At 41.8% G+C, this 27963-nt stretch overlaps 1 long non-coding RNA gene across 17 annotated transcripts in view; it reads left to right on the top strand.

Annotated features, from left to right (window-relative positions):
- Positions 1-27963, top strand: part of LOC138923253 (uncharacterized) — an 80198-nt gene that overhangs the window by 6269 nt on the left and 45966 nt on the right. For 6 of the 17 annotated variants that reach the window (XR_011436607.1, XR_011436618.1, XR_011436608.1 and 3 more), the window contains exons 5-6: positions 17155-17249; positions 26498-26770. This is a non-coding gene — a long non-coding RNA (uncharacterized lncRNA). Of the gene's footprint in view, positions 1-9052; positions 9151-13177; positions 14005-17154; positions 17250-26497; positions 26771-27963 lie in introns of all 17 variants that reach the window. The other 11 variants (XR_011436610.1, XR_011436615.1, XR_011436609.1 and 8 more) reach the window with 6 other exon arrangements.

The following is a 27963-nucleotide window of genomic DNA, read 5'->3' as shown; positions in this document are numbered from 1 at the left end:
CACTCCGCCGTGATGCTGATGTCATGCCTGGTCATTCTATTTTTAAGTTTTTGAGGAATCTCTATACTGTTTTCCACAGTGGCTGCACCAATTTACATTCCCACCAGCAGTGTATGAGGGCTCCCTTTTCTCCACATCCTCTCCAACACTTCTGTTTTCTTTGTAAAGATTGGCACCTGAGCTAACATCTGTTGTCTATCTTTTTTTCCTTCTTGTTCTCCCAAAACCCTCCCAGTACATAGTTGTATATTCTAGTTGTATATCCTTCTGTCTGTGCTGTGTGGGATGCCACCTCAGCATGGCTTGATGAGTGGTGCCGTGTCCAGGCCCAGGATCCAAACCGGCAAAACCCTGGGCTGCTGAAGTAGCGCACACAAACTTAACCACTCGGCCATGGCACTGGCCCCTCTCCAACACTTCTTATTTCTTGTTTTTTTAATAATAACCATTCTGATGGGCATGAGGTGATATCTCATTGTGGTTTTGATTTGTATTTCTCTAATGATTAGTGATGTTGAACATCTTTTCATGTGCCTGTTGGCCATCTGTATATCTTTGGGAAAATGTCTGTTGAAATCCTCTGCCCATTTCTTGACTAAGTTTGTTCTTTTGTTGTTTAGTTCTTCATATATTTTGGATAGCAACCGCTTATTGGATAAATGATTTGCAGATATCTTCTTCCAATTGCTAGGTTGTCTTTTCATTTTATTGGTGTTTCCTTTGCCATACAGACGCTTTTTAGTTTGATGTAGTCCCATTAGCTTATTTTTTCTTTTGTTTCCCTTTCCTGAGGAGACATATTCAAAAAGATACTGCTAAGAATGATAGCAAAGAGCTTACTGCCTACGTTTTCTTCTTTGGAGTTTTATGGTTTCAGGTCTTACATTCAAGTCTTTAATCCATTTTGAGTTAATTTTTGTGCATGGTGTAAGATAATGGTCTACTTTCATTCTTTTGTGTGCGGCTGTCTGTTTTCCCAAAAGTGTTTATTGAAGAGACTTTCCCTTCTCCATTGTATGTTCTTAGCTCCTTTGTTGAAAATTGGCTGTTCCTAAATGTATGGGTTTATTTCTTGGCTATCAATTCTGTTCCATTGATCTGTGTCTGCTTTTCTGCCAGTACCGTGCTGTTTTGATTAATACAGCTTTGTAGTATACTTTGAAATTAGGGAATGTGATGCCTCCAGCTTTGCTCTTTTTTCTCTGCAGTGCTGTGGCTCTTTGGGGACTTTTGTTTTTTCCAATAAATTTTAGAATTCTTTCTATTTCTGTGAAAAATGTCATTGGGGTTTTGATAGGGATTGCATTGAATCTGTAGATGGCTTTAGGTAATATGGACTTTTTCACTATGCTAATTCTTCTAATCCATGAGCACAGAATATCCTTCTATTTCTTTATGTCTTCTATAATTTCTTTCAACAATGTCTTATAGTCTTCAGTGTATAGGTCTTTCACCTCATTGGTTAAATTTATTCCTACGCACTTAATTCTTTTTGTTGTGATTGTAAATAGGATTATATTCTTGATTTTTTATTTCTGCTAGTTTGTTTTTAGTTTTTTGATGGCTTCTTTAGCGTTTTCTATATGTAAAATCTCATCATCCACAAGTAGTGAGTTTTACTTCTTCCTTTCCAGTTTGAATATGTTTTATTTATATTTCTTACTTGATTGCTCTGGCTAGGACTAAGAAGGGTGAGCGTGGGCATCCTTGTCTTGTTCCTGCTCTTAGAGGGATAGCTATCAGTTTACACCATTGAGTATAATGTTAGCTGTTGGTTTGTCATATATGGCCTTTATTATGTTGAGGTACTTTCCTTCTATAATTATTTTATTGAGCGTTATTATCATAAATATGTGGTGAATCTTGTCAAATGCTTTCTCTGCATCTGTTGAGATGATCATGTGATTTTTATTCTTCATTTTGTTAATGTAGTTTATAACATTGATAAAGAATACTGTTGTAATCCTGTGTATTTCTGTTATATTGTTTGTGATTTCTTCTCTTTCTGATTTTATTTATTTGAGGCTTCTCTCTTTTTGTCTTATTCTACCTAAAGGTTTGTCAATTTTGTTTATATTTTCAAAGAACTAGCTCTTAGTTTCGCTGATCTTTTCTATTTTCTTTTTACTCTCCATGTCATTTATTTCAGCTCTGATTTCTAGTAGTTCCTTTGTTCTCCTGACTTTGGGCACTTCATTTTTCTTCTTTTCTGATTCTTTTGGATGTATTGTTAGATTGTTTATTTGAGATTTTTCCTGTTTCTCAAGGTAGGCCTGTGTTGCTAGGAACTTCCCTCTTAGTACTGCTTTTGCTATATCCAATAGATTTTGGTACACTGTATTTTCCTTTTCATTTGTCTCCAGATATTTTTCCATTTCTCCTTTAATTTTGTTGTTGTTCCAATAGTTAATGAATAGCACGTTGTTTAGGCTCCACATATTTGTGACTTTTCCAGCTTTCTCCTTGTGGTTGATTTCTAGTTTCATACCATTGTGGTTGGAAAAGATGCTTGATATCTTTTCAGTCTCCTTAAGTTTATTGGGAGTTGTTTTGTTTCCCAACAAACAGTGTATCTTTGAGAATGTTTCATGTGTACTTGAGAGAAAATGTATATCCTGCTGCTTTTGGATTGAATATTATATATGTATCTATTCAATTCATCTGGTCTAGTGTTTCACTTAAGGTCAACGTTTCTCTGTTGATTTTTCTCTCTAGAAGACCTATCCATTGATGTAAGTGGGGTATTAAAGTTCCCTACTCTTATGGTGTTGCTGTCAGTTTCTCCCTTTAGATCTGTTAATAGTTGTTTTATAGACTTTGGTGCTTCTACGTTAGGTGCATATATATTAATAAATGTTATGTCTTCTTGATGGATCATCCCCTTTATCATTATATAATGCCCATCTCTGTCTCTTGTCTTTTTTGGCTTGAAGTCTATTTTGTCTGATAGAATTATGGCTACATTCACTTTCTTTTGGTTGTCGTTTGGTTGGAGTATCATCTTCCACCCCTTCACTCTGAGCCTATGTTTTTCTTTAGAGCTGAGATGGGTCTCCTGGAGGCAGCACATTTTTGGGTCTTTTTCTTTTCTTGTTTTTTTTGGGGGTTTTTTTGTGTTTGTCTTCATCTTTATTTTTTATTTTATTTTTTTAAGGGGCCTTCCCCCCTTTTTTTTTATTGAGTTATTGATTGGTTACAATCTGGTGAAATTTCAGTTGTACATTAATGTTTGTCAGTCATGTTGTAGGTGCACCACTTCACCCTTTGTGCCCACACCCCACCCCACCTTTCCCCTGGTATCCACTAAACTGTTCTTGGTCCATAGTTTTAAATTCCTCATATGAGTGGAGTCATACACAGATTATCTTTCTCTCGCTGGCTTATTTCACTTAACATAATTCTCTCAAGGTCCATCCATGTTATTGCAAATGGAATGATTTTGTTCTGTTTTGCAGCTGAGTAGTATTCCATTGTAAATATGTACCACATCTTCTTTATCCATTCGTCTGTTGATGGGCACTTAGGTTGCTTCCACGTCTTGACTATTGCAAACAGTGCTGCAATAAACATTGGGGTGCACAGGACTTTTGGGATTGCTGACTTCAGGCTCTTTGGATAAATACCCAGTAGTGGGATGGCTGGATCGTATGGTAGTTCTTGTTTTAGTTTTTTGAGGAATCTCCATACTGTTTTCCATAGTGGCTGCACCAGTTTGCATTCTCACCAGCAGTGTATGAGGGTTCCTTTTTCTCCACAGCCTCTCCAACATTTGTTACTATCAGTTTTAGATATTTTTGTCGTTCTAACGGGTGTAAGGTGATATGTTAGTGTAGTTTTGATTTGCATTTCCCTGATGATCAGCGATGATGAGCATCTTTTCATGTGCCTATTGGCCATCAGTATATCTTCTTTGGAGAAATGTCTGTTCATGTCTCCAGCCCATTTTTTGATTGGGTTGTTTGATGTTTTGTGGTTGAGTTGCGAGAGTTCTTTATATATTAAGGATATTAAGCCTTTGTCAGATATATGACTTGCAGATATTTTTTCCCAGTTCGTGGGTTGTTTTTTTGTTTCAATCCTGTTTTCATTTGCCTTGAAGAAGCTCTTTAATCTGATGAAGTCCCATTTGTTTATGCTTTCTATTGTTTCCCTTCTTTGAGAAGGCATGGTGTCCGAAACTGTCCTTTTAATACTGATGTCAAAGACTGTACTGCCTACGTTTTCTTCCAGAAGCCTTATGGTTTCAGGTCTCACCTTTAGGTCTTTAATCCATTTTGAGTTTATTTTGGTGAATGGTGAAAAAGAATGGTCAGTTTTCATTCTTTTACATGTGGCTTTCCAGTTTTCCCAGCACCATTTGTTGAAAATACTTTCTTTTCTCCATTGTATGTCCTCAGCTCCTTTGTCAAAGATAAGCTGTCCATAGATGTGAGGCTTTATTTCTGGGCTTTCAATTCTGTTCCATTGATCTGTGCACCTGTTTTTGTACCAGTACCATGCTGTTTTGATGTATGTTTTGAAGTCAGGGATTGTGATGCCTCCCGTTTTGTTCTTTTTTCTCAGGATTGCTTTAGCAATTCAGGGTCTTTTGTTGCCCCCTATGAATTTTAGGACTCTTTGTTTTAATTCTGTAAAGAATGTCATTGGGATTCTGATTGGGATGGCGTTGAATCTGTAGATTGCTTTAGGTAGAATGGACATTTTAACTATGTTTATTCTTCCAATCCATGTACATGGAATGTCTTTCCATCTCCTTTTGTCATCATCCAATTCTCTCAGAAAGGCCTTGTAATTTTCATTATATAGGTCCTTCACTTCCTTAGTTAAATTTACCCCAAGGTATTTTATTCTTTTTGTTGCGATTGTGAATGGTATTGTATTCTTGAGTTCTTTTTCTGTTGGTTCATTACTGGAGTATAGAAATTCTACTGATTTATGCAAATTGATTTTATACCCTGCAACTTTGCTGTAGTTGTTGATTACTTCTAACACTTTTCCAATGGATTCTTTGGGGTTTGCTATATATAAGATCATGTCGTCTGCAAACAGCGAGAGTTTCACTTCTTCCCTCCCTATTTGGATTCCTTTTATTCCTTTTTCTTGCCTGATTGCTCTGGTCAGGACCTCCAGTACTATGTTGAATAAGAGTGATGATAGAGGGCATCCTTGTCTCGTTCCTATTTTCAGGGAGATGGCGTTCAGTTTTTGCCCATTGAGTATGATGTTGGCTATGGGTTTGTCGTATATGGCCTTTATTATGTTGAGGTAGTTTCCTTCTATGCCCATTTTGTTCAGAGTTTTTATCATAAATGGCTGTTGGATCTTGCCAAATGCCTTCTCTGCATCTATTGAGATGATCATGTGGTTTTTATTCCTCAGTTTGTTGATGTGGTATATCACGTTGTTTGATTTGTGGATGTTGAACCATCCCTGTGTCCCTGGTATGAATCCCACCTGATCCTGATGTATGATTCTTTTGATGAATTGCTGAATGCTGGTTGCCAAAATTTTGTTTAGAATTTTTGCATCTATGTTCCTCAGTGATATTGGCCTGTAGTTCTCTTTTTTCGTGGTGTCCTTGTCAGGTTTTGGTATCAGCGTGATTTTGGCCTCATAGAATGTGTTAGGAAGTGTTCCATCTTCCCTAATTTTTTGGAATAGCTTCAAAAGGACAGGTATTAAATCCTCTCTGAAAGTTTGGTAGAATTCCCCAGGAAAGCCATCTGGTCCTGGGGTTTTATTCTTTGGGATGTTTTTGATTGCTGTTTCAATCTCTTTCCTTGTGATTGGTCTGTTCAAATTGTCTGCCTCTTCTTGAGTGAGCTTTGGGAGATTGTAGGAGTCCAAGAATTTATCCATTTCCTCTAGGTTATCCATTCTGTTGGCATATAGTTTTTTGTAGTATTCTCTTATAATCTGTTGTATTTCTGCAGAGTCTGTTGTTATTTCTCCTCGCTCATTTCTGATTTTGTTTATTTGAGCTTTCTCCCTTTTTTTCTTTGTAAGTCTGGCTGGTTTTGGGTCTTTTTCTTAACCTGTCCAGCCTCTCTGTCTTTTCATTGGTGCATTCAATCCGTTTACATTTAGGATGATTATGGATATATAGGGACTTACTATTGCCATTTTATCTTTTGTTTTATGGTTGCTCTATATTTCCTTTGTTTCTTTTTCCTTATGTTTCTCACTACAATTTCAGCTTGACGGTTTTTGGTGATGTGTTTTTCAGTTTCCTCTTTTTTTATGTTTCGTGACTCTGCCTTAATTTTTGTTTTGTGGTTACCATGAGGTTTGTATAAAAGGTCTCACAGATGAGATAGTTCTTTTTCTGCTGATAGCATTTTTCCTTCATTTGACTAGGCAAGTTCTGTCCTTTTCTTCTTCCCTTGCTATTTTTGTTGTCAAAATTATTTCTTTCTTTATTGTGAATTTGTTACCAAATTGGAATGGTTAATGTTATTTTTAATGCTTTCTTTCCCTTTAACCTTTGCATCACAATTGTTTACTAACATGTTCTGATACAGAGTTGCAGTTTTCTGATTTTATCTATTTATCAACTTGTTTAAAGCTTTGTATCCTTTGCCTTTTCATTTCAGACAGGAGAGCTCTTTTTGACATTTCTTATAAGGCAGGTCTAGTGGCAATGGACTCCCTCAGTTTTTGTTTGTTCTTCACACTTTATTTCTCAGCTGCAGCAGTGGACCCCCAGCTGTCGCAGCACCCAAGGACACAGAGCTGATTATTACAGTGTTGATTAATACAGTCCCTAAGTAGCTCTCAAATACTTGTACTTTTCTGCATCCTTTCTGAAACCACCCTAGTCGAAATAAGCAACTAAGTAACTGGATGACTTTAATGACCTCATGTCTCTGATCCTCAATTTCTTGGTTTGTGAAATGAGGCAGTTAGAAGGAACACCAAGTTTCTTCCTTCTCTTTCTTCTGTGATTATCAGAATCTACAACTATGGAGAGACTCAGGGAAAAATCAATTCCAGTGCTTTGGGAAACCATCTCACTTTCTCCATTTAAATTAACTCTTGGGGTGACTGAGATTGTGCCTCATATCCTCTCATAGCACTGCTCTTAAGGACAGTCTCAGAATCTTCAAGACAACTTAAAAGAAGGCCCTTTCTCTTAAATAGGAATCTGCCTTATGCCATGTTTTGAGCTGTAGAAAATATTTTAGAATGAGATTCTAGTGTTGGTAACAAATTTATCTACATTGTTAATTCATCTGAAAGCTCCTATTCTTGAAAATGTCCCATGTAGAGGTAGAGAAGTTCCATGCAAAGGTTTAGTCCATTTTTGTTGACAATCTCTTGAGTGTATGTTAAAAACCTGGATAACAGGATAATGTTAATGGAGATTGGGGGGAGGGACAGTGATGAATGAGTTTGGTTGATTTTCAGCAGTAGTAAGGTCAAAATGAAAGCATTATAAAAGAAGCGTAGAGATTTAGGTCAGGGCTTTCTATGAAAAAAAAGTAAAAACCATAAGCAGATGGAAAAAGTTTAAGTGACACAGTATGGCAGATTCCACTGATGAGTTTAATAGGCAGCCATTTTAGTCGCAGAGAGAGTAGACTGGAAAGTGAGGAGAAGTTTGGAAAATTCACGGGACAAGAACCAGAAAAGCAAGGGGTCCCATCCTGCCCTGAGGATTCTTTTGCTCTGAAGTGTGTTAGCCCAGCTGAGTGAAGACCTGGGGAGGATGTTGTAGATCCTCTAAAAGGGGCATCCATCAGCTGCAGGAAGATGTGCCATCTCTCCCCAAAGCTCATTAGCAGATCGAAAGTGGGATGCTGCATTACTCTGATTAGCATTAATTTTATAATTCTAGGCAGAGAACTTTCCTCCACATGAGTCAGCCTTCACACAAAAACACAGATTCACATGGTGTGGATAAAACACAAGTAACCTTACTGCTGCTTCCCATCTTCCAAGGACCCAGTGGGAAGGAAAACGTGGTTCCCTAGCAAAGAGGGGAGTTAAGGGCTGGAGTTTTCCAGCTCTCCAAGCTGGGTGCAGGTCCCACAAATCGGGGAGAAGTGCAATGCCATCTTTCTGGCAGACCAAGACTTTGGGAAAACTGGGTCCTTCTGATCTGGTTAGGGAAGATGCAGTATTTCCAACAGCCACTGCAGCAGGGCAACAGCAGCATTACAAGTGAGATGAGGAACGTTACCTCAGAGCCTCCCAGGGAGAGAGCATTTAGGCCCCTACCATTTATTGGGATAACTGGTTCCTGGCCCTTTGGAAAATACCCAGTCATCCCAGGGCTAGACTTCTCAGGAAAAGTAACTTGCCAGTCCCTTTTAAATTTGCAACTAAAACCTATCTACACTTTTATTTGTTATATATATTGTTGGGGCTTCATTTCAAAACGCTATATTACAAAACTGTTTCAGATAACTTTAAATCCATGGCAGTGACTTTCAAATTCTTTTGATGGCAACTCACAAAATAAATCTATAAATTATTTTTTATCGTAAATCAGTATATACGCACACACACCAAAAGAATATAAAAATTTTATGAAACTGTTCTTACCTTTTTACGTGTAATACACTCTAATATTATCTATTCCATTTTGTTTCATTGTTTTTTAAGTGCTTGTCACACCCTCTAGAATTATTTCATAATCCACTAGTGGGTCAGGACCTGCAGTTTGAAAAGCACTATTTTAAAATTATTGCTTCCAGGTACCCTAGCCAGTAGTCTGGTATCCAGATTTTTAAAAGGCTTATTAAAATGCATCATCAAAAAGCAATATTTGCTAAAGGATCCTCAGTCTCTATGAAGAGCACTGTCTTGGGGATTCCAACCACAAGTTACCAGATAAATAACCAGCTTTCCTTTGCAGAACTGAGATGTGAGCTCAACACCAAGTAAAAATGACATAAAATCAGAACAAAGTTGGAAAAGGAGGACCACCTCCAAATGCAATATGTGGTCCTTCTGGGAAACATGAAGCAGCCTAGAGTGAGGTGAGGGGGACAAAACAGAACAAAAACATTAATGGAGAAAAATTCAAGCTCGTAACTTCTGTCTCCAGGCTTCACAAGGTGCACTTGTACTTCCAACCGTGAGAGACAGAGTGATGTTCAGCATGACTCCATAATCCTGGGGCCTTGAGAACCTCAGCAGACATCAGTTAAGTCATTTAAGGATAACTGCAAATTAAATTAGTTCATCCTAATTATGCAAAAATGATAAATTCAAATAAGCAAGGTAATTCAATTCTGAATTAAAAATTTTTTCAATCACTTGACATCTCAAATCAAAGCAAATGGGTAATGTTACCAATTATATCAATTCGACTCTATATTTCAATACATAAACATATGATGAACAATTAAAATTCTTATGTGATATGCATTTAACTTGTTAACATTTATGCTACAGTAGGGAACCACACTCGAGAAACAGGGTCATGTCCTTGAAAACCAAAGAAGGTTATCACAAAAGAGTCTTTGTAAGAATCCAGCAACAGAATGAGTCCCCAAAATCTATTAAGTAAACTATCCCACAGGAAAAGTGAGGCAGATCACACTAGTAAAGGCAACACTATGGAAGCTTATGAAATAGTTATCAAGGGAAATACTTGATACATAATAAAAATATTTAGTTTTAGGAAGCAGTATGATAGGCTCTGATATGGTTGCACTTATGAGTACAGGACTTTCATAGGAAGGAAAGAAATGGAAATTCACTGAATGTCTGTGTTTTGTCATGCATCCCTAAATACCTTCGATTACATTATAGCATTGGAAACTAGGAAGCAGAAATGTTAAATAACTTGTTGTAGGCCACACAGTAATAAATGGCAGAACTAGGACTTAAACTCCATCTTCTAATTACACATCCATTATTCTTGTCACATCAATACCACTTTATCCTGAGCTAGTACTCAAAATATGATAGTGCTTAAACTATTTGCTTAAGCTTTTCTTAGGATTTCTGATCAAGGTCAATTCAAATTCCAATTTCAAGGCTAATGAATAAGAAAGTGACCTTTAAAAGGAAAAAAAATACGTAAAAAATATACATGCATTCCGGGTGGCATTATGAATCTTCAAACTTTCGATATTCTTTGTGTCTCATGTAAGGATGAAAAAAGTTATCTATTGCTGTATAACAAACCACAACAAAGTGGAGTAGCTTGAAACAGTAACTTATTCTTGTCTCTTATTGTTCTGTGGATTCGCTGGGATTCGCTGGGCAGTTCTTGCTTGGGGTTTCCTAGGAAGTACAGTCAGATGTCATCTTGGGCTGAAATCCTCTTTGCCTCTATTGTGCTGGATGTCAAGATGGTTCATTTCTGTGTTTGCTGAGGATGCTGGCTGTTATCTTATTCGGGGCTGCCAACTGGAGGGCCTGCATGTGGCCTCTTCATGTGACTTGGGCATCTCTCAGAGTGGTGGCTGGGTTCCAAAAGAAAGCATCCCAAGAGGAAATATTCCAAAAGACCAGGCTTCTTACAGCCTAGCCTCAGAAGTCCCAGAAAGTCACCTCCACAGCATCCTATTGGTTGAGCCAGTCACTGAGGCCTAGGGGGAGGGATGTAGACTCCATCTTTTGATATGAGAAGCGGCAGGCAATAAGGGAGGGAGGGAGACTGCCCATGTCACCTTAGTCTTTAGCCTCCCATCTGGCATCTCTACTTTACCCAACTGAGTTAGAAGGGGAAATAGATGATACAACTACAATAACACAAATTATTGTGTGGTGTTTCTCTATCTCTTTGGCACCCTCTCTTTCTCTGGAAACACAGCACTTCTTGAATGAATGGATAAATGGGTCTCTCCCTTTTCCTCTCTACTCCTTTTTTGCCTCCTCACCTTTCTTTTCTTCTTTTTAACTGCAGATGAAAGGTTAAAAAAATGTTTTAAGCAGCAACATACTCTAATTAGTAAATCTTATAGTTAGTTTCTACTCAGATCTCCCATTTGATGTCTACCTGCCTGATTCAGTCATCGTCCTATCAGGGAAGGTGATAAGAACGCAAGCAAAGGAGAGAAGAGAGGGAAAAATGGGAAAGCAAAAGTAGATTATCAAGGGAAGAAGGAAAATATAAATGGGAAGGGAAATAAATCAGGAGCACTGAACACCGTTAAGCCCAAATGGCTGAAAAGACAAAGGGAAAGAAGCAAATTTTTCCCTTATGATGCTGCATCCATCCTTCCTTCCTTTCCAATCCATGGCCGCCATCGCCAGCCTAGTCTAACCTTATTTCTTAATGCCTGAATTTTTGCTATATCATCTTACCTAATCTCCCTGCCTAGTTTTTACCCGTTAGAAATCACCAAAAATGGGGCCAGCCCAGTGGTGTAGAGGTTAAGTTTGTGTGCTCCTCTTTGGCGGCCTGGGGTTTGTAGGTTCCCATTCTGGCACAGACCTATACACTGCTTATCAGGCCATGCTGTGGCAGGCGAGCCACGGATGAAATGGAGGAAGATGGGCACGGGTGTTAGCTCAGGGCCAATCTTCCTCCAAGAAAAGAGAAAGAAATAAAATAAAATAGATCATCAAAAACACTCCTTTCCTCCTGGTGCTCTCAATTACAAAAAAAGAAAAGAGAACACTAAATGACTTCTGAAGGATTAAGTCCAATATAAACATTTTAAGAATTTTCATAATCTGACCTAACTTTTCTTGCCACTCTTGTTTCTCAAGTCTCCCATATGTGAAACTCTTTACTCAGCCAGAGCACTCTACTCAATGTATCCAAATACACAGAAAAATGAGACTAGATCTCACTATTACATCATGAAAAATACAAAACCTGAATCAAGGAAAATAACAGACAACAAAAATATTACATTACAGAAAGCAGTGTGGTGACATTATAAGCTTATAATTATAGCGCTTATGGTCCAGATCACTTCTCACGAATACAGCCTTCTCCTTTTGTCTTCTGTCCTTTGCTCTAAGGATCCTATCACCAGGAGCATTCCCCGCCACTCTCTGCCTTCCTAAATCCTGTCTCATCAGGACCCACAATATTAACTGACTAATTTGGAAGAAGTGTGATTAACAGAATTATTCTGGACCTGAAGTCCCTTGTTAACACTACAGCATCAGATTTGATTCTCGATGGACACCAAGTCACTCAAATTCCATCTCAGTTTTTACTCTGTAGATTTGTTCAGTATACGGTTGATTAAAGGACCATTCACCCCAGTTTGGTAGATAATTCAACCAGCCTCGAATCCAAAGTTTGTATAACTTTGATTTGTAGTAATTACAAACAGTAATTACAGAAACAGTTAAAACATTCATTGCTAATATTGTAACTCTTTGGGAACCTCATATAAATGCAGTTTTAAAGAAACAGGATATTTGAAGATAGTAACATACACCGTAATTAACAAGATTTTGTGGTGAGAGTAGTTTATTGTCAGGTATAATTAAAGCTGTAGATGCTATTCTGAAAGTACAGACTTTAGGGGGCAAGGGAAGAGAGTTTTTGAAGCAAAGTACAAATTAGGAATAATTACAATGATGGTTATGGAATGTCAACATCCATTTCATCATGATGAGCTCAATCTCCTTCAAAATTCACTTGAGTCCGGGAAAGCATTAGTGTAAGACAAAAGGCAGCTTTGGGAAAAATACCTTTGAAGTATTAAGGAGTAGAGTGATTGGCAGTCAGCAAACATAAAAATGGACGAAAGAGTAAATGTCTTGATCACCTACGGAAAGTGTACACTTCAAGTATCTTATTAAAAAACCAGTTTTCTTTTTCATGTCCAATGTTGAATGCACCTGCAATTGTTGTTTTTTAATCTATTTTGATCCCCAAACTGGATATAACTAAATGTTTTATGGGAGTTTATAAAGGTGATGAAATTATAAAGAAAAGTAAGTGAAAGATTATCAGACAGGAGAGTGGAGGCTTCTGGGGTGATATCAACATTGTATGATTTGACATGAGTGGTGGGTCTGTGGGTGCTCACTTCATTCTCCTTGTTTATGGTTTATGCGTGTTGCTGTTTACAAAGCAGTATGTAGAAAATCCGCTGACACTAATACCTTCGACAGTTCATTAGCCCAAGGGTGTCTGTTATGCTTTAACCAGGGCTTTGCTCACGTTCCCTTTTGCCCACATGAAGCCAGTTGTGCATTAAGAGATGACACAAACATGTCTTGAAACAAGAGATTTCTTCTTGTTTTCTAGAAGAAATAGCGAAGCTGGTCTAGCGCTTGGTGATATTTCCAAACAGTCCTTTTGTGAATGGCCATGAGAAGATGTCCTTCTTCAGCCAAGGATGAAGTCTTATACTTTGTATTATTTAAAGTACCTGATGCCATGCTACACAACTAGTGTGTGTGCATCCATTCATCTGACAGATATTTATTGACTCACCTACCAGCTGACTCCCTGGGAAGCCAGAGCAGTTTGCCAACTAATATGGTTAATTGGGATTTGATAAGTGCTATAAAGACACCAGAGATTCAGCAGTTTCTCCCAGCTATCGAACTTATTTTGGCTAATGGATATCACTCTCACTCCCATGTCAATCTTACAAAGGGATGCTAGAAGAGGATTGACCAGTCAGAAGGTGGAAACTTAATAAAAATTGAAAGTCAGAGACGGGAGGGAATGAAAGCAGCAGAGGAAGAAGGAGGCAGAGACTGGACGGCCAGCAAGGCCTCAGTGCCCTGCACAGTTTAAGCTGAGCCAGGTATTCTTCCTGTTTCCTTGCTTGATCTTTGCTTGATCCTCCCTCTTGCCGACGCCCTCACCTGGAGGAGTCAAGCCCAGCACAGATGCCACTGAGACAGGTCAAAGCCAGGGAAAGGTCCTGGGATCAAAACTTGGCTAAGTGTGATCCAAACTTCCAAGCAGTCAGAAGTGGAAAGAGCCAGAAGATAAACCTAACCCATTTTTGAAGGGGTGCCAAAGGTGAAAAGCAGGAAAACCAAAATTACTCATCAAGTCTAAAGGGGGAGCACAGAGCCAGAAGCTGAGAGGAGAAGAGGAGTCAAGCAAGTCAGTGCCAGGTAAAAACAGAAATAGAGAGTTGAAAAAAAAAAAAAAAAACAAAGCAAAGCAAAATGAAGGGTCCAAGACAATAATTGGGAGCATTCCTTGGGGTTTGATAATGGATTTTATGGGTTAGCTTAAGTTAAAAGCAAAAGATGTGAGCGGGTACCTTCCTTCCTTCTGACATTATCTCCCACCTTATCAACAGTCCATTGTTACCAAGGCATTAACAGCACTTACCAAACAAAGTCTAGAAGCCCTTTGGGCAGTCTTGCTAAAAACCATCTTAGTCTAGACTGATTTGGCCTTGAGGATGACCACATCTCCTCAGGACAGTTCTCCCTGGATTCCTTCATTGGCTGTTTTGAGAAATGATGCACTTGGACAAATGGTCTACCTAAATGAATGACTCAGGTCTGAGCAGCATGAGACACTGGCAGATAGGAATGCCTCCCTTAGCAGCAGAAAATTCAGCACTTACCACGTCCCATGCGGCATGCTCTCCCAGAATACTTTTAATATGATATCCCAGTGTATTTAACATTTTAAAATTACTCCATTTGGTTAAAATCAATTAGATATTTTTGAGGATCTTGGTCTTTCTCCAGCCCAGTTTAAACCATAATTTCCTGAAGACTAGGATTATCTCGCCATGTTCTTTTTCACGTCCCCGTCGTTTCTAGTCAAGCCTCAAAACATGAAGTCTGCACTGTGGGTTCATAGCACCTCAGAGATCATCTCGATTCTCCCCATCCCACAGTGGGAAAGTGACCTCAGTCAACGTGGAGTAGAGTGTTTAGTCTCAGCCTTAAAATAAGTGTTTTCTTTTTTATTGTCTTTTCTTCCTGTCTGCTTTTCAGAGTAGAAGCAACAGTAATTTAAACTTTTCTGCTATGTGACCTACACTCCACAGGTACCTTATAATAGCTGAGCCAGGGCTTAACAAAGGAATTGGGTGTGTGTGGTATTTGTGTGAGCATGTGCTTGGGTGTGTGTGGTATTTGTGTGAGCATGTGCTTGTGTGTGTGTGTGTGTGTGTGTGCGTCACAATCTGATTGCCGATGTGGGATGGGAGATGGGAAAGAATGTTTAGGCACTTGTGTATTTATATCAAAGAGATGGTAGGACCCACAAAAAAGAATTCATTTTTTGTGATGTTAATGTTATATTTTGGGGGGAGGTTTTGGGGGAGGAAGATTTGCTTCTAAGGGGTGGACTCATATCTCTGTGTGGGGAAGCTCAGTTATAACGACAACTGAAGTCTCTCCTGGCGTTGGGATATTTCATTCTCATAGGGAGAAATGCAATGCTCATTCCTCCTCCCTCACACCCCCCCCCACCACTTCCTTGGTGCCCTTCCAAGGTAGGGTCCTTGGTGCTGGCTTCTCAGTCCTCCCCCGGGGGTGGCTTTCCAAGGCCAAGAGGGCCAGAGAGGGCTGCTGCCAGAGATGCTTCTGTTCTGGCTCCTTCTCACTCCCCTTCCTGTCTGCTGGGGCTTTTGGTGGCAGCACCTAGTCCTGATGGGGTTAGAATACCACCCTGGAGTGGATGGTGTGTGCACCAGCAAGCATCCAGTCAATTCATGAGTTATCCTCTGCGTGAGCTGGGCTGTGATGTGCCGTTATCTTCCTGCTCCCATTGTACACTTCACACACCAGCTTTCTCTCCAGACAGTTGTTTGATCACTAACTACTTCGAATATCATGACCATAGGCTCATTTATTTTTTTCTGTTTTAAAGGATGGTGCTGGTGTGCACAGGGAGCAGCCACGTCAATTCACACATTTGCCAAGGTATCCAATTGTGAGCTGCCTATCAAGGTGCTGACTTTAATAAAAGCTTATTACCATGAGCATTATTTAGCATTTATGTGGCTCCTCACAATTGTTTACCCATTATTTCTCAGTGCTCCCCTGTCCAGGTGATCAGTGTTAGCAACTCACATTGTAGAGGCAATAAATCCGGGGTCCTGGAGAGGTTTTAGTAATATCCCCAAAAGGACACAAAGTGAATAACCACAGAACAGTGACTTTCCTGGAACCCCTTGAAACTGGCCTGGACCCCTCTCCCTCTAGCATACTTGGCGAGTTCACTCATTCCATCATCTGGTTTGCAGACCTGCACAGGGTGGGCTCTTCTCGCAGATTGCAGCTCAGATACCCTGAGGCCTTCCCTGGTGACCTTATCTACAACAGCATCCCCTCCCCAAGGCTCTATCACATTCCTGTGTTTATGGACTCCACAGAGCTTAGTGCCACCTGAAGTTATCTGTTTATGTGAAGTTGTGTGTCTTTGTGTTTGTTGTCTGTCTGCACCATTCAGGAAGGTCATCACTATGAAAATACCAGTCTTGCCTGGGTTGTTCATTGCTGTGTCCATCCTCTTTGTTGAAAGTACCTGTCATTACAGTAGGCACTCAATAATGCTTGTTGAGAGAATGACAAGGACAGACCCTGTAAATACTGTTACTCACACGTCATTTTCTTTGCCTTTTCATCTCTTTCTGGATTTTCTGGCCATAGTCACACATACAGTCAGTTATTCTCAATTACGCTGGAGCTAATGATCCAGGCTGTGGATGGCCCAGGTCCTTGGCTTCCTTCCCTCTCTGGCTTCCTCTCCTCTGGAGATTCCTCCAGATCTTTCGGTCTTTTCTGGCCTTAGTTGAGAGGGGTCAAGAGGAGAGTAGGGCAATGAAAGTCCTATTAGACAATTTTGCAAGTTCTAATAGCTTTTGACAGGTACAAAGTTGAAATTATTGATCTTAAGATTTATTTTTTACCTTATTTGTGGATTTAAAAAAATGCCTCTGTTTTATATATGCAGTACAGTGAAAAGTGCTTTGAAGAAGTTAAAAGCACTGTATAAATGTAAGAGAGAATTATGTATGCATGTAGTCCCATTAACCTTGGTAATTGAGACTTGGTTGTAGATTTAAAATATAATTAGTTTTGATAGAACAGTAGCTCACACTTTTCTAATGGGTAGAGCCAGACAAGGCTTAGAAAATGTGCCTTTGGTAGATTTTATTTTTGAGCCATCAAATCAAGACAAAGCTTACAATCCCTTCAGAGGCTAAAAGGGTGGCAGTAGTGGTGATTTCTCATCAACAAGTCAGAATAGGCAAATGGTCTTAAATGATTGAATTTTCTTGCTTCAAATTTCAGGACAATGAGAATACAGTTTCCTCCGAAAAAATCTTAGGCTGATCTTGGAAGAAAGACCCCCTGGATCATCTGAAAATAAAGTTTTCTACTTAAAGGTTGGTTTTAATGCTCGTTATAGCCCGATGTGCTACCAGAAAATGGTTTGCCTTTTTGTTTTAAACATAAGGAATCAATGTAATGCCTTATACCTGATAACCTGTGCTGTTGTATTTGGTCCTCCCTACAACTCTGTCCATAGATATTATTGTTGCCACTTTATAGATGAAAAAATGGAAGCAAAACCATTAAGTGCCTTCCCCAAGGTCTTAAAAGAAGTCACCAAGAAGGTGGTGTGGCTCAAGTCTCCTGACTCCAGTTTATTATTCCCCACAATAATGTTGGAAAACCACATTGGAACGGGAAGACTCATTCCAAGTACTGCTGTCACACCAGCAAGCTTCAAAGGTCAGGCAGATATTTTACTTTACGGTTAAATTGGCCACGTTTGCTCAGTGTGTACTATATCCCAGGCCCTGTGCTTTGCCCTGGGAGGATTCAGAGAAAGTAAAAGACGGATTAGACTTTCCTGGCTCTTACAAGCTGGTGGGAATGGGAGACACATACATACAAACGTGGAAGGGCAAGGGGGACAGTGCACTAAGAGAGATACACAGCTCTGTGGGAGCAGGGGAGGAGCAGTCTCTGAACACGTTCCAGGAAAGGGGTCACCTTCCATGCCAAGATGAACTTTGCATGAATAAAGATTTAAGTGAGGACAGATTGAGAAGAGTGAAGAGGAGAATGGGGTGTCGACCAAATTTCATCCACCTGCAATTTTACCTACTCAAATTTTATCTACCACGGCAAGAAGTTAGTGTCTAATATTTTAAAATTACTTTTAAATACAAGTATTTGCGTATTAGTTATATAAATAGAGGTAAACACCAGAACAACTATGATAGAAATGGCTCAAGTGGTTTCCATGGGGAATGGAACTGAGGGGATAGGAAGGATTGGGGTTGTGAGGTGGGGGAGGGCCTGCCATGGTTCTTTATAAAGCCTTCAGTACTATTTGGTTTTAAAGGCACAGGTATGGATTCCTTAGATAAATATTAATTTTTCAGTGAGCCTTAAAGAATGAGCAAGGTTTCTACAAGGAGAGGGAGGAGGTGGGTATTTCTAGCAGAGGACCCAACATTAACAGAGAGAGGCGGCAGAAGAGCAGACGGAAGAGCAGGTAACCCATTAGGATGACTGTGGAACACACCTCCCTGCGTGGGGACACATGAGCTGGTGCTTGATTGCAGAAGGCCTTGGATAGAAGGGCGCGCACAGACACACACACACACTCGTGTGGTTGTCAGCAGTAAAGCAATAAAGGGTATTGGGCAAAGGGGTGATATGCTCAGAACTGAGCTTTACATACAGCAGTGGTTCTCACCTTGGAGATTACCTTGCTTGTTAAAATTGCTGGGCCCCACATCAAAGTTTCTTCTTGAGTAGGTCCAGAGTGAGGCCCGAGAATCTGCATTTCTAATAAGTTCCCAGGCAATGCTAATGCTGCTGGTCTGGGAACCACAATTTGAGAAGCAATAATAGAGTAATCTAGCAACAAGGAGAAGTCGAGACTAGAGTAGTGGGAGAATGAAGGTCAAGGGACTGCTCCACTAGGACAGAGCAGAAGGAATGGGGCCCTGATGGGGAGTGACGGTGAGAAAGTCCAGAACAGCAATCAAGAAAACAGACTGACGGCTTCAAAGGATAGAGGACCATTGGGCCATGTTCTGGGTCACACCAAATCACAAATCACTGTTAAATCTCCAGTGCTTGGGCCAAGTATGCCAAGAAGCACCTGAAATTCATTTTTAAAGCAGCAATCCTGTCTAGAAATTAAGCTGTGAGTTTTACCTTACTTTCCCTTTCTTCCCCATCTCTAACCTCATGCTAGTGCAATTTAGGTTACAAAAGCATCTTCCAGGGAGAGCATTCATATCTGCACATGGTCAGAAAGTGTATCTGTCTGTATATATAAAATCGTATTAAAGCTGGTTTCCTTATTATTTCATTTTAGAACATCCCTGTAGCTAAATGGTGTTCAAAGTAAACATGGAGAACAGAAAGCATCCATCTCTACCTAGTGGGGCAAAAAATGACTGAATTCCCATACCATATAAATACCCCATGAAAACACAGAGGAATCCTTGTTCCACCCAGCATTCACTGAGTATCTGCCTCGTGGCAAGCACTGCGGATGTGCTTGGATACAAAGATAAATAAAACGTGGGCCCACTCCCAGCAGTTCAACATCTAGCAGTCTTTGTCCCATGCTCTTAAATCTTGCTAAGGATTGGGTTTTGTTTGTAATAGGAATTCTAAAGCAGGGACAGAAGAAGTTATCTTTCCTAAATTGCCCACCTCTGTTGTCTAATTATTCCACTGAGGAAAACACTTGGTCCTGGTATTGGTCCTTCGCTGAGCTCAGATATGTTTTGCTGACACAGAGAGTCTGGGCAGCATCCAGCCCCCCGTTTACTCCCTGGTCTTTAAGTCTAGTAAGTATTTTATCATTTACACCTTTTGATGTCCAAAGAGAGTGCCGCTCGGGGTTTAAAACATGCAATTTCCTTTACTACCTCCCCAAATAATGGGGTCATTTCAGGACCAGGACAGTTTGGCACTGGGACGTGTTTCCCAGAAGTACTAATAGTTCGAGAGAGGAGCAAGTGTCTTCACATCTGCAGGTCTGGGTGCCGAACTTTCTACTGTCAGTGAGAATCATGTCCCAGTGAAAATGTAGAAGTGAACCAACCCTCAAAGGGATAAGGTGACAGGGAGTGGTGTTTACTTGAGTCAGAGAGTAACTGAAAATGACTTCTGCAGCTGGAATAAAACAAAGGGTTGAAGGTCAACTTCCTCTTTGATTTTGGCTAGTCAGCAGTTCAAGCAGCCTTTTCAAATGTTTCGTGTCTGCTGACTTGTCCAGCTCTATAAAAGACCCCACATCTTGCACCAACCTGTTCCTCTTGGGCACTGGAGCGAAACAAAAGGAAAAATGTTCCATCTTATTAGAATTAATGAAGTCATGCCACTCACATCCGTCCACGTTACTCCACTTTGGTCACCACCATTGTGGTCCATGCTGACATCATTTCTTTCGTAGATTACTGCAGTGGCCTTCTCACTGGTCTCTCACATCCTGTTTACCCCATCCAAAGCATTCTTCACATTAAATCACTGTAATTCATTAATTCACAGTATTAATTCACAGTAATCTTTTGGAAACTCAAATAATACAACTAAAATCTGAATACCCTACACATATAAATAAATCCTAACTTAAAAATTTCCCCTGGCTCCCCATTGCTCCAAAGACTTAACTAGTTGATTTGGCCCAGAGAACTCTGCTGAATCTGTGCCTCCCACGCTTTTCCCTCTTCTTGTTGCATCACATTCCTCCCTCCTCACTCTCTCTGCTCTCATCACCCAGATTCCTCTGCCTGGAACACTTCTCCCTCCCTGCTTTGCCAAGTTGTCTCCTACTCACCTTTTACCTCTTAAGCCTCATCAGCTCCTGAGGGATGGGTGAGGAAGACCCTCTTCTCCTTGGTTAGGCCAAATCCCCATGTTTTAAACTCCCTTGGCACCGACAACCAGCTCATGAACCCTTCATAGAATGTAACATGGGACATTTACACAATCTTGTATAATTAATTTCTGCCTGATCTCCCCTCTAGACTGTAAGATCCATGAAGGCAGGGACTCTACCTTTTTGCTTACCATTGTATTCCAGAGCCTGGCATAGTGTCTGGCACATGTTAGGTACTAAATAAATTCATTCTGAAGGAAGGAAGAATGAATGAGTGGTAAATTGATACTTCTAAAATAATAAAGAGGAGGCCTAGCATTTTAAATGAGTGATAATAATGGGTAGCACATATTAAACTTCTAGTGTTAGGTAAACACTGTTCGAAACTCTTTACTCATTCATTCCAGTTCCGAGGACCAACCCTATCAGTACACATCAGTATCTGTGCATAATAGATGAGATCTGAGACTCAGGCTACTTGTGCAAGGCCAGGCAGCCAGTGTAAGGTGAAGCCTTAACAGTTGTCAATATTGTTACTCTATTTATTACTATTCTCACCTTGGTGGAGTTCCTAAGAGTGCCATCGTCAAAGGGGGTGGTGTTGGGCAGGCACAGCCCTGCCCCCAGGCCTCTGAGCACCTTCTAAGGCTGGGCCTGGAGTGAGAGTTTGGGGGCCCAGGGGCTGTGAGGGCCTGCCCACCGTAATGGAAATGGCAGATGGAGGAAAGGATCCTTCATGCTGGGCAGTGGGGAAGGTCACTCAGGCATCCAGAAACCTTCCTCAGAACCTGTCTTTGAATTAAATCTCAACTCATATCTTCCAGAAGGCTGAGGTGAGATGTCTGGCCATGTTGCTGGTGCTGTCGCCCTCAAGAAGCCAAACAGGCTCTCAGAGTCTCTCAGGCCCTGCCCCAAGACGTGGCCCCGCCCCAGAGCATGCTGGGCAGGACCTCCCCATAGATCCCTCCTATTGCCAATGTATTCCTCCAGAGGATTCTGAGCTCTGCTTGGTGTTTCCAGCTGTGATGAGGTAAATGTAGTCTTGGTCCTCTGGAAGAGTAGATAATTAAGGCAGATAGTCCACACATGTGAAAGTGTTATGACTTGGAAAGGGCGGGCAGATCCCAGGTTGGGAGGATTAAGGAAAGCATTGAGAGAAACCTTTCAGTATGGTGGGAAGGAAGGAGGAAAGAAGAGATGGAGGATCTCATTTTGGTTTTGGTTTTGGTTTTGGTTTTGTTTTGTTTTGAAGTTTTTATGAAGAAAAGTTCCCATCTGATGACTTCTCTGTTTCCCTCTGGTGGTCCAGCACATATGATCAATGAGCGAGGAGTGTGGACATGGTGTAGGAAAGTGGAATTGTTTTGAGAACTTAGGCAAGCGAGTTGACTGAGAAAACAATCACAGAAGCTCCCCCGAGACAGGGCCTCTGTTTGTTGCCTCCACTGGGTGTCCCAAGTGCTTGGAAGAGCGTCTGGCACATGGTAACACAGGAGGAATGACTGGATTCTGAGGCAGTGGTGGAGCTGAGCAACAAATGTAGAACAGAAGTTTATGGGGCACAAACACACTTGTGTGATTTTATCCAAGAGGAAGCAGGCCCTTATTTGAAGGCAGTTCTAAAAAAGGCAGAGTTGGATTTTGCTAGACAGGACTAATGAAAGAAGGGGGTAGGCTGTTTAGAGCAGAGCAGTATATTTAGGTTTAGGATTAAGTGATGCCCCATGAAGTTTTCCTTGGAGAGGGAGGAAATGAAGACAAAGGTTGTCAGGTGAGCAGGGGAAAGTATAGAGTGGCTTGTAGTTCCTGAATAGGTTGAGGAATTAACATGCTGAGGGCATAAGCTGAGAGGATAAAGGGTGGAATGTCAGACTGTATTTTTTCAGAACACACAAGTGTTGCTGGTGATAAGTTCTAGGATATGGCCATAACCGAACTGGAATGAAGGTAAAGGACTCTAAGATGAGAAGGAGCAGACAGTGAGAGATCAGATTATTGGATGGTCTATCTGCATGGATGTTGGGGCCTCTGATTGATTCCTTCCACTTTGAGTTCCTTTCCTGTCCTCCACAGAATTGGCATTTCCTCTAACTCTAACCTTCAGTCCATGGCATGACTCTGGACAAGAAGGCAGAAATGGGGTGGTAAGAGAGAGGGCTGAAGTAGACATCCGTTTTGTTTTTGTTTTTATTTTGACACTCAGCATTCACTCACCTTCTAAAAATAGTCCTTCTTTTGCCCTCTGGGGATCTAACCCCGTTGTCAGTTTCAGTCCATGTCAAGTGGAGTTGTTTATCACTAACGCTCTTAATTTAAAGGAGGGCATTGAAGTCAGGCTTGGCCAAAAAGATTGGTCCATGCTTTTGGCAACAGCGTTTGGTCAGGGATGGGCATGTGACCCAACTGGAGACAATAAGGCACAGTGGGACTTTTGAAGGGACTAGTGGGAGAAACAACCCATTTTTAGCTGTGCTTTTAGTTTGGAAGATGTAGCTACGAACTTGCCAGACAGACTTACAAGGTAGCCAGTCCAGAATCTAGAGCAGAGAAATGGATAGAAACTGAAACTTGATGACATCAGCTGAGCCCCAATATGAATCCTCCTGCCTGAGGGCAGCCTTACTCCCAGACCTTTTTCAGGTGCCTGAGTCAACAGATCCTGTTTTTAAAGTCAGTTGAATTGTACTTGCCATCATTTACATCCAAACAATCCCTCACAGCGTAAGGGGGCTCTCCATCCCTGGCTCCCTCTTCTGTGCTAGCACTCTGAATATATATTACCTTCTCTGCCCTTCAGGTCGTGCTCTTCTATAAAAGAGGGTAAAGAAACCTACTTCAAAGCATTGTAAAGTTTAAATGGGATAATATACATAAAAAGCATAAATTTGTTTCACAACATTGAAGTACAATAAGCAGTACTTAATTTTTCTAAATTAAATTAAATCTGGCTCAAAGACCCCATTTTAAAGGGTAGGAAGATATACAATAGTAGTCATTAATGGGAGCATTTTGCCTATTTAGTTAAGTATTCACCATCAAATATGTAGGTAAGAGCCTGTGATCTTGAGTCCATCTTGGTTGCCCCTGGGATTTTCATTGCCCAAGCCCTTCGGGCCCATTGAAAGGCCAGTGGCTGCACAGCCTCTGTGCTAAGTGTGAGCAATGCCGTGTCTTGCGACAGCTCTCAAGATGATGGGGCTTGATGATTAGTCATCTCAGCATCATCACTTCATCCCTTAAAACATTGTGCTGTCTCCTAGAGGACTTCCACACAGAACCCGTCCACCTAAGGGACTCGTGTCTACATCCTGATTCTCAGGGTCTTGGAGCCACTGCTACCTTTAGGCAACTCTCCTTCTCTCACCCCAGCACTTGTGTCAACCCCTATCTCCTCTCTCCTTGGAGCAGCCAGCTAAAGTCTCCTCCCACATGAGGGTCTGGACAGGTGTCCACAACTGTACGACAGGTGTCTCACAACTTCTCCTTGGGTTCAGGAAACATGAAAGCCATTAATAACTCCTGAACCCAGAAGCCCAGAACTTCCTGTAAGACAAATGAGGAAAGGTAACTTTTATTCCTTCTGGAGTCCCCTCAGGTGGAGGGTAGAAACAGCATTATCCTGCTTCAAATGAAGGTTGCCTCAAGCTGGGCAAGAATCCCTGCAAAGGAAAATTACCTACTCTTGTCAGCCCAACCCCCTCCCACAGTGAAGCATTGCTAAACTTGCATAATACTCAGTTCCTTCTCTACCTTCTGGCTCCCATAGAAGGAAGGAACAGACCCCGAGTCTCCTGGGAGAGATAGGGAGGCAGCCTCCACAAATCTCTGAGCTTCCACTTGGCCTCCCTAAGGAAGACCAAACATGTCCTTGCGACCCCAGGAAAATAGCCTAATTTAGGCTCTGATCCAGGGCCAATGGAAGTTCCAGAGGAAAGGCCTCAAGAGGAACCCCAGGGCCAGCCCCGTGGCCAAGTGGTTAAGTTCGCACGCTCCGCATTGGCGGCCCAGGGTTTCACTGGTTCGGATCCTGGGTGTGGACATGGCACTGCTCATCAGGCCACGTTGAGGCGGCGTCCCACATGCCACAACTAGAGGGACCCACAACTGAAATATACAACTATGTACTGAGGGGATTTGGGGAGAAAAAGAGAAAAAAAGAAGAAGAAGATTGGCAACAGTTGTTAGCTCAGGTGCCAATCTTTAAAAAAAAAAGAGAGAGAGAGAGAAGAGCCCCTTCTCATAGCCTTGGCCCCTTCATTGTGGCTGCAGATTAGGGCACAATTCTGAGTGTTAATCCATGTGAAGGCTGCCTCAAGAAAGCTGATCCCCTTAGGCAGCACCTGGTACCAGAGAAATTCACAGTACCTGAAGCTGGGATCTGGGGTTCCCATACCCAAGCCACATCAAGGTACCAGTCAATTCATGCATTTTATTGGCCCTGACATTAGGTTTGGAGTGTGGGCTTGAGGGTATAAAAATTCAGGTAACCCATTCCCATCACATCCTATGTCACTGAAAATTCTTCAGGTGCCACAGAATATCGTGAATATGAGACCCCCACCCCCACCCCCACCCCCCATGCCCCCCAAGCTGCACAGCACTGATCTCTGGGTATAAGCAGCAAGCCCATGAAATCTGTTTGTAGAGAAATTCATCCTCATCTCTCCAGTCACTGTTCAGCTAATACGTTTTCCTTCTTTTGGTAAGAGTCCTGCTTTCCCATAGGAACTGGAATCTGGGAAAAAGGAAAACAGTACTAGAAGCAGAACAAGAGTGTGGGATCACTCCTGGGTGGTACTGTCACCTCATTTGGACAGTTCACTGCCTAGATGTGCTGAGTGTGCAAATTCTGTCTCGTTGCCTCATCCAGTGTTTCTCTGAATAGAAGCAAATATCTGGGCACCAGGAATGACTTGTTTTGTGACCCCAGCCAGTAAGTCAGCCCTTTTGAGCCACCACCTCTCCCTTGGTTAGAAGCTCTTTGGCAATGGGTTCATGGAAAACATCCCAGAATGGGAGCTACATGCTGAATTCCCTAGTACTGGCTTTGCCATCGATTGTGTGATTCATCCTCTCTGATGTTCAAGCTGTGAGAAGCAAATTTGAAATGATGGATGTGCTATATTAAATATATCAATAAGAGCAGAAGTTAAACCTTGCAAGCTGTAGGGTTTGCTTCCTGTATAAGCCTGGCTATCTCTATGGGAACTGAAGGTTGCTTCTTTAGGCCTGTATCGGGGAGCTAGAGCAGAGTGGAGATACGGTGGCGGAGTGAGGATGAGCCGTCTTGCACCTAATTTTTCCTCCCCTCTAAGTCTGAATACTGGCAGTGGTGAGGCAGGTGGTTCTAAGGGCTCCTTTCACTTTACCGTTCATGATGACCCCACACCGCCTTTACCTCCATGCCACCTTTCCCTCCTTCTTTGGATGCTTCAATCTCTTTGATGTTTTTCTTACCAGACGTTACTCCGCTTAGCCATTAAACAGCTTTAACTTTGATGACGTGGATATGGATGAGCACAAGGATCCACTTGGTCCCTTTGGTCACTTTTGCTTCAGTGAACTCAGTGGGATGTCCAAGAAGAAACCCTTGTGTTAGGAAGAGTTCTAAGAAGGTTCCAAAGATCCCTTCTTTTGCTAGTCACACCCTTGTATAAACTGCTCCCCTTGAGTGTAAGCTGGACCTCATGATTTGCTTCTGACTAATAGGATAAGGGAAAGGTGATGGGATATCATTTCCCTCATTAGTTTACAAGATTGTGACTTGTGTCTTGCTAGCAGACTCTCTCCTGGCTTTGATGAAGCAAGCTGCCATGTTGGAGAGGCCTACATGACAAGGAACTGAAGGTTGCCTCCAGCCAACTCCAGCCAACAGCCATCCAAGAATTGAGGCTCTCAGTCCAACAGGCCTTGAGGAACTGCATCCAGCCAGCAACTATAGAAGTGAGCAAAGAAGTGTGTATTTCCCCAGTCAAGCCTTCCGATGAGACCCCAGCCCCAGCTGACACCTTAATTGCAGCCTTGTGAGAGACCTTGGAGCAGAGAACCCAGGTAGGCCTTGCCTACATTCCTCACCAACAGAAACTATGAATTAATAAATACTTGGTTTTTTAAGCCACTAACTTTTGGGGTATTTGTTATATAGTAACTAACACACCCCTAAATTACTGTAACCTTGGTGTAAGATGTAGCATGGCTGGGAAGGCAGGCACCAAATGAGAGGACAGCCTCCTTGACAACATTCCTGGAGATACTGTCTTCAATCTCGAAGACTATCCCCAATTCTCTTAGCTGCAGTGGTATCATTGTGCTCCCCCCAGCCCTGATTAGTCTCCAGGAGGTGAGGCCTAGGTAAGGTAGTGCTGGGTGGAATGGATGGCCAGGATGTGGGGTGTTAATCTGTCTAGAAGGGACATTGTGAGCTCGAAGTGACCCTCAGGGATCATGAGGAGTGATGATAAGGTCATTCTTCCCCTCCTCATTTTTTCCTTCCTTTTCCACTCACTCCACCATTCCTTTTTCCCTACTTGTTTTGTCCTTTTGCCCCAAATTCTGGGTGGCTGCCCGACGACCATTCCTACAAATGATAGCCAGGTGATCTCTTGGTCTTGCAATAATTCTACCAAGCTGGGCCTCCTGAGGAAGTTTCCCTTGGGAGCGGCTCCTCCCATTCCTTGAGGTGTCCTCACATGCAGGGAGACCTCATTGTCGAGCTCAGAATGTGCCTTCCAGACAGATTACCACCCCACATATAACAGATTCTTCGGTGGGACCCACCCAGTTCCTAGACCCTGCCCTGGCCACTCTAGTGTCCACAATCGCAAAACCCACCCATACACACACCTGCACTGACTGCTCACCTGTGAGATACTCAGGAATCAGCAACTTTTTCTAAATGAAGGTAAGTTACCGTTTTCAGGAAAATATTCCTATCTCTGGTCCTTTTCAGAGCTGCGAGTTCTCTCCTCCCTTCCGCTCCAGGAAGGGTAGAGGAAGGGGAAGGGTGAACTGCTCCCCATTTCCGTTAGGGTCAGCTGAGGCGTGGGGACGCGGCCCACCACCCAGACCTCCTGAGGGAGAGAAAGGCTCTTAGGAGCAGGTGACATTCATTCCTCACCAAGAGATCCAAGAGCAACATTTCCCCCTGCCACTCACCTCAGGGCCTAAACACCCCCACACTTCCAATTCCAAAACTTTCTGAGGCAACAAGGGGAAATTCTGGCTGTATCCTTCCAGAGGAACGC

The sequence above is a fragment of the Equus caballus genome, chromosome 2, assembly GCF_041296265.1.
Source record: "Equus caballus isolate H_3958 breed thoroughbred chromosome 2, TB-T2T, whole genome shotgun sequence".
Taxonomy (NCBI): Eukaryota; Metazoa; Chordata; class Mammalia; order Perissodactyla; family Equidae; genus Equus; species Equus caballus.
This window is presented reverse-complemented; position numbering and strand designations above follow the sequence as displayed.